The sequence below is a fragment of the Sciurus carolinensis genome, chromosome 7 (assembly GCF_902686445.1).
Source record: "Sciurus carolinensis chromosome 7, mSciCar1.2, whole genome shotgun sequence".
In the NCBI taxonomy this organism is placed as follows: Eukaryota; Metazoa; Chordata; class Mammalia; order Rodentia; family Sciuridae; genus Sciurus; species Sciurus carolinensis.
In genome coordinates this window covers 128,007,117-128,014,523 of record NC_062219.1, presented here as the reverse complement: position 1 = coordinate 128,014,523, position 7,407 = coordinate 128,007,117, and the positions used below count along the sequence as shown (strand labels likewise).

The following is a 7,407-nucleotide window of genomic DNA, read 5'->3' as shown; positions in this document are numbered from 1 at the left end:
AACATAGTGAAAAATTGTTTTCCCTCGTGAGTCACCATATGTAAACGCTGCTGAGGACAGAGAAGAATGAAATGTAAAAGTCGAAAGGGCCACAGACAGCCGGAGCAAGATGGAACCACTGGGACAAGACGAGGAATTTTCGGAATCTGCATAAATGGGCTGTGATTGTAATATAGAAGAAATATTCTCCAAGTTGTAATGCAAAAGGCTGGAGATGCTGGGGATCGAACCCGGGACCTCATGCATGCTAAGCATGCGCTCTACCACTGAGCTACATCCCCGACACGGCAACACTGGCCTTTTCGAACCACTTTCATGAAAAAAAAAAAAAAAAAAAAGCAGATTTACTCCCTTTAAATATTTATATGTGCTCTTTGGTGAGCGAGAGTGAGAATTTCCATCTTCCTTTTTTTTAGAAATTTGCCACCAAGGAATTCAGATTACCCCCATTTTGCTGCGTTTTGTAACGAATGAGAACGGCCTGGTATCGGAAATCTCAGCAGGAAACACTCTCCCTGATCCTCCCTTTCTGAGTGACTTTCTGTTTTTTTAAAAAAAACTTCAGGATAAAGCATAGATCCTTCCAGTAAAGATAGAAAACACTTTACCAACGACTCTCTTTAACTACGTAAACTTCTGAACTGCCCCCAATTCCTTCCCCCATCTTTGCGTCCTATATTCCCGGACTCCAGAAACCACTCTGCACCTTTTCTTAAAAGACGAGGAACCAATGGAGGAGAGATTTCTGCTAAAATGATAATAATAATAAAATAAACTTGTCCCACTCTCGGAACAATTGGGAGGTTTAACGGGTAAAGATGTTAGATTTGCTCCCCGCAGCCTCCTGGTCGGCAATGCGAATCAAATCCAGACAATGAGACTCCTGGGGTCTTGCTCGAATTCTCCAGAACAAAGAGCCAGGAATGAAGCAGAAACGTGTTACTTCTGAGACCGAGGCGCTCTGCCTCCGTGTTGTTATATTTTCTGCTGAGGGGTTGATTCTATTCGGACTTCTGCCAAGAGAGTTCAGGAAGACCACAGATACAGTGACCTGTGAGCAATCAGGAAGGATGGACACGGAATGCCAAGTAGAAATGAGGGCAGAGCTAAGGATGCAGTGTATGCAGAGGCATGGCAACGTTCAGCATGCAAGGTGAAGATGAGGCTACAAAGTTGTCTTGACGAGATGACACCAGCATTTCTCACCCCTTGTCCCTTACTGAGGGGACCTAAATTTACTAGTAGACAGTTTGCTTAACTAATGAGAGGTTTAAATTAATTATGGATGGGTTTTTTTGTTTTGTTTTGTTTTTTTGCCAGTGATAGTTTGAACAGGGGTCTGTGACCTTCTGGGGGTTAAGACGTAATGGGCAGTCTTCCCACAGGACTTCAGATTCCCTGCCCCCAATAAAAAGAAAAATGTGATTTCAGAGGCTTGCATTTTATTGTAGCATTGCTATTTGCTTTTCAAGGAATGTAATCAGTGATAACACTCAGGAATCTTGAGAGAACTAAAATAAAAATCTTTCTGTGTAAGTAATGATTAACTAAGAGAAACATGTAAATAAGTTGCTGTTGTTTGAACAGGAAACCATGTTAAATTACATTAACTGTATCCCAAGCTCTAGACACTTGATATATATGGAATAGACTAAATACAGGATGAGACCCAGGCTACAGAAATTAAACAACTTTTTTCTTTTTTTTTTTAATTTTTATTGTATAAACAACTTTTTTCTAAGTCACAAAATTATTAATAAACAGTTGCCAGACTATTTTATTATACTATCTCACTAGATTTTTTTCTTTCAAAATGTGAATTTTTGAAAAAGACCTACTATAAATGTTATTTGTTGCTGAACGCTCTAAAATTTAGTTGGTTGGAAAAGAGTTTTATTATCTTATGTATTCTATGGGTCAGGAACTCAGGAGTGGCTTCATTGAATGGCTCTGGCCCTCCTGTCTCTTGAGGTTGAAGTCATGGTGTCTACAGGGTCTTCAGTCCTAGGAAGATTTACCTAGGTCTGTAGAATCTGCTTCCAAGATGGCTCCCTCACACATGTGCAGAGGTCTCAGTTCCTTCCCATGTAAGATGTGGAGATGAATTGGAATGGGAGGAAATTGTACAAGGGTTGGATTGGGAGCCCTCTTGGAGGTTAGCTGCTATCCTATATTATCTTTTCTTCTATATAAGTGTTTATTACAATACCTGAAATAAGTAAATATCTTAATTATTTAAGAACAGAGTAAATAAGTGGCTGGATTTACAGATAGAAGCTTATGTAAATGAATAAAATGGAGAATATTTTCAGTGACTGCTTAGAAGATTCTCAATATCAGAAATTGTGATGAAATGGAAAAGAACCAAAGTAATGCCATTTTGTTCTGACCTGATTCCATTGTATACTTGTTTATAATGGTTTTCCTTTCAGCCTCCTGAAACTGTATCTATGTTGACAGTATAGTATGACCTTCCTATGTCCCTATGGTCCTGATGTATAACAAAATGACACTGAAGCATATAATCAAAACAATTCTCTAATGTAATCAAAATAACTGTCTCTATAGGACCTTTCTGACCCATATGTGCCTCAATTGTTCTTGTGGATTTTGTGGGTTTTGCTTTTATAAACTCTGTACTTCCAAAATTAGGGGCTGGGAGTTCTTTGAGGCATTATCCTGCTCCTAACCACTGCTTGCCTGGCATGCTCATTAAAGCACCCTTTTTTTCTCTCTCAATTTGACTCAATATGTGTGGTGGTTTGTAATTCTCATGCACTCTGTAGCAATGAGATTTGCCTTGAGTTCTCTCAATTTCATTAGAAGAAATGAAAAATTGAGGCTGGGCTTGGTGGCACATACCTGTAATCCGAGCAGCAGTGGGAGGCTGAGGCAGGAGGATCACAAGTTCGAAGTCATCCTCAGCAATTTGGCAAGTCCCTAAGTAACTTAGCAAGACCCTTTCTCAAAAGAAAAAAATAAAAAGGAGAGTGGTTAAGCACCTCTGGGTTCAATTCAATCCCTGATACCAAAACATAAAAATGAATCCGAAATTTAAACAAAATTTTCATGAAATATAATTTCCAGTGTGGGACCATTTTATTGGCAAGTTCTATGATATCTTAAAGAAAAACAATAACTCCTATTTATATAAAATATTCCAGAAAATTTTACAACTCTGTTATTTTAGGGTATAAGCATAATATTGATACCAAAGCCCAATGAAGATAATGCAAGAAAAAAATTATAGGATCAATTCACCAATGAACATAGAGGCAAAATCATTAAAAAAAAAAAAAAAAAACCACAAAAAAAAACTAGCAAACAAAAATTAAAGTACATTTAAATATATCACTATGGAATGAAGTATTGTGAACTGTTTGGTTTTTGGACCTCCAAGATTCTTTTTTTGAAATTCTAACCCCCAATGTGATGACTTCAGAAGATAATAAAGTCATCAGGGCCAAGTGCAGTGGTGCTGGTCTGTAATCCCAGCAGTTTAGAGACTGAGGCAGGAGGATCACAAGTTCAAAGTTAGCCTCAGCAATTGAGTGAGGCCGTAAGCAATTTAGTAAGACCCTGCCTCTAAATAGAAACATTGTTTTAAAGGGTTAGGAATGTAGCTCAGTGGTTAAGCATCCCCCTGGGTTGAATCCCCAGTAGGGTGGCACCCCTATGATGAGAATAGTGTCTCTGTGTCACATAAGGATAAAAGAAGACAGACAACTATGAATCAGGTTACAGGCTTTCACCAGAACCCAGCTAAACTGGCACCGTGATGTTGGATTTCCATCCTCCAGAACCGTGAAGATAACTGTTGTTGTTTAAGCCACCCAATCCTTGGTATTCTGTTATTGCACCCTGAATTGACTAAAACATGGAGTTTATTTATTTATTTATTTTTTATGCAGTGCTGGGGATTGAACCCAACATGGAGTTTAATAAAGGAATACATGTACCAATGAACATTATAAAGCACATTGATTTAATTCAGTACACTAGGGCATTAAATATTCTCAAGTATTTTCCTCATTTCTAAGAGAAAAATAGAAGTTAATTGTTCTAAATATCTTTTCCAATTCTGACATTCACATAATTAACCATGGACCACTCTAGATCTCAGTGCATACTTGATAAACAGGGAGCAAATCCTCCAAAACCCCCAGACAACTATGAAGGCATATTTATGGAAGCTAATTTTTTGGAGCCATAGTTACATATTCTCATCTTTTTCCAATATGATTCACTTTAAACTATAGAATTTATAAGTGGGAGAAGTAAAACCACTGGCTAACATACAGTAACAGGAACCACAATTTCTATCCCGCCTTTTCTAAGAAGGCAAAATATATGAAATAATAGTTTTTAAGACATTGGGTATTCAGCAACAAAGGATCCTTGAGAGTGGGAAACAAGAAGAGCACAAAGACTGTCTCAGGTTACTGCCTCTTATAAGAGTATCTCCAGGCCATGCACAGTTGTAAAAGTTTAATTTGCATATAAACTAGGCTAGGCTATAATACCCAGTTACTTGGTCAAACATCAATCTGAACATTACTGTGAAGGTATTTTTTATTTTTATTTATTCACTTGTTTTCCCCTTGTACTGGGGGTTGAATCCAGGGGTGCTCTACCATCCCTGGTCCTCTTTATTTTGAGACAGGGTTCACTAAGTTTTTTTAAAAACTTTTTAGTTGTAGATGGACACAGTAACTTCATTTTATTTATTTATTTTTTTGTATGGTGTTGAGGATTGAGCCCAGTGCCTCACACATGCTAGAGGAGTGCTCTACCACTGAGCCACAAGCCCAGTTCTGCAAGGGTTATTTTTAAGAACTGAAACACTTATATCAGCAGAGTCTGGGTGCAGCAGCGGGTGTCCATCCATTATCAGTTGAAGGCCTTAAGGGAAAAGGGGGAAAAGGAGAAAGGAATTCTGCTCCCAGCTGGCCTTCAGATTCAAGACTGCAACATCAACTCTTGCTGGAATTGCTAACCTGCAGCTCTACAAACATCGTTTACAATAACTGCTTGAACCAATTTCTTAAAATAAATCTCAATCTCTCAATGTAACAGGAGTCTGCTTCATGCTTTGAACATAATCTTTGCTGTTCTGCCACATGGTTTATTTTAAAATTGACATTTCCCCCAATTTCTCTTCCCCCCCCTACCCCTCTCCCAACCTTGGGAGAAACCCTGTTTTTATCCTGTATCTAGTTATCTGTCTTTGAGTAGACACATCAAAGGAAGGAAGTAATTAAGACTTTAGGGATGGTACCAGAAGACCTAAGAAACAGCTATTTCCCAAGTCTACAAATGAATTACCACCCCTGACAAGGCACCCCTGGAATGTAGCCTCTGAATCACCTCTTTAAAAGCACTCTTGTTCCCCCTGACTGGCAGAATCGCAACTTCAGGGACATGAGTCCACTGTGTATCTCTACAAGCAAAGCAGTAAAACTTTTTCAAAACTATGTCCTCATTATTGAATTGACATTTTTATGGAAAGCTTCATCCTCATCCCCAATGCCAATTCAATAATGAGGACACAGTTTTGAAGAAAAGGAAAAAAGTTTTATTGCTTTGCTAGCAAAAGAAAAACACTAAGGACTCCTGTTCCAGAGGCTGTGATTCTGCCCATTTGGGGGAACTGGGGGTTTTTAAAGAGGTAGTTCAAAGGCTCAAGACGTGTTGTCTGTCAGAGTTGTAACTCACCGGTTAATTTGGGAGATGGTCATTTCTGAGATCTTCAGGTCCCATCCCCAGAGTCGAATTAACTTCATTCCAGTGGTGGGTGTGTGCTCAAGGACAGATAACTCTGTCTAAAATGGGGAAGAAAGGTAAACCTATTTCCCTTGAGATTACGGAGGGGGAGAGATTAGGAAGGAGCAGGGAGAGAGGAAAGAAAGAAACATGTTCATTTTAAAAGTATGTTGCAGTGGCAGAGCAGCAAGGGCTATATTAAAAGCATAAAGTGGACCACTGTTACAATTTCACTGGTATATGTATATGCCTAAATCTATCAAACTGCGTATACGTGTAGGTTTTTGTGTATCAATTTTACCTCAGTAAATGTTTTAAAAAGTAGTTTAAAAAAAAGAAAGGATTTGTTAGGTAGGGCAAGGACAATTTCTATGTAAATTCTATGTAATTGGCACTTCATTTCCGCTTCATTGTTGGGTTGGTACCAGGGACAAGGACGCTTTAGGTAACAAAATCATCTTCACAATCAAGTTATTAAACAAATCTAGAAATAGTATTCAGTCATAAAGAAGAATGAAATTTTGGCATTTGCTGGTAAATGGAAGTCTGGAGACCATTACAGTAAGTGAAATAAGTCAATCCCAAAAAACCAAAGGCCAAATGTTCTCTCTGATATGAGGCTGCTAACACAATAAGACTGGGGGAGGGAGGGAAGAATAGAGATTCATTGGATTAGACAAAGGGGAATGAAGGGAAGGTGGGGGGGATGGGAACAGGAAAGACAGTAGAATGAATCAGAAATAACTTTCCTATGTTCATACATGAATACATGACCAGTGTAACTCCACATCATGTACAACCACAATGGGAGGTTATACTCCAGGTATGTATGTCAAAATACACTCTACTGTCAAGTATATCTAAAAAGAACACATTTTTAAAAACATATTCATCATCTCCAGAGGTTTCCTATCAACTTATTCTCTGTGTGTACATGTTAAGAACACTTGAGATCTACCTACTCTGTTGACCATGCAGTATGATTAACTTTAAGCACAGTGTTGCCTCAAAAATTTTAAGAGCCAGACCTTAAAAATTCCTTAAAAAGGAATCCACAAACTCCACAGATTTGGTGAAGGTAAGTTGAAATCATTGTCTCTAAAGAGTTGACTATTCTTTGGTAATGGATGGAGGTTGGGGTCCTCTTAACACAATCACCTGAAACATTTGTATGAATTAACCAAAATTTCGTATCTTGAACAGCAAGAACAGAACCTTAAAAAGCATTGTGAATACTTATAATGTGAATTGTTGAGGAGGTAAGAGAGGCAGTTTTTATTGTTTATATTTTGGGGATACATTTCATGTCATTTCATGTTCTAGGCATTTTTAGATTTTCCAGAGAGCTGCCACCAAGGATTGGGCCACATCAATAGGCTCTTGTTGCGCTATCCTGTCTTGAAGATATTTTCAGCTCTTGAAGAATACTCCTGTGAATTGGAAAGCAAAGGAGAAAGGGAGTAGGTAAAATGGATTGAAGTAAAATCTGCATAATAAGGAATCAATTGTATAAAGATAAAAAAATAGAACATTCCATAGAGAAAGAACAGAAAAGATAACAAATCTTGTGGTAGGAATTATGTTAGTCAGTTGAAGAATCATTTTAAAAGGTAAGTATGGTTGAAACTTGAAAATTAAGAGTAC

General features: G+C 38.0%; 1 non-coding gene across 1 annotated transcript; it reads right to left on the bottom strand.

The window, feature by feature from the left end:
• Nucleotides 1–209: 209 nt before the first annotated feature.
• Nucleotides 210–281, bottom strand: Trnaa-agc (transfer RNA alanine (anticodon AGC)). Its single transcript has one exon. It is a non-coding gene; the product is annotated as a tRNA-Ala (tRNA).
• Between the last annotated feature and the right edge of the window lie 7,126 nt (nt 282–7,407).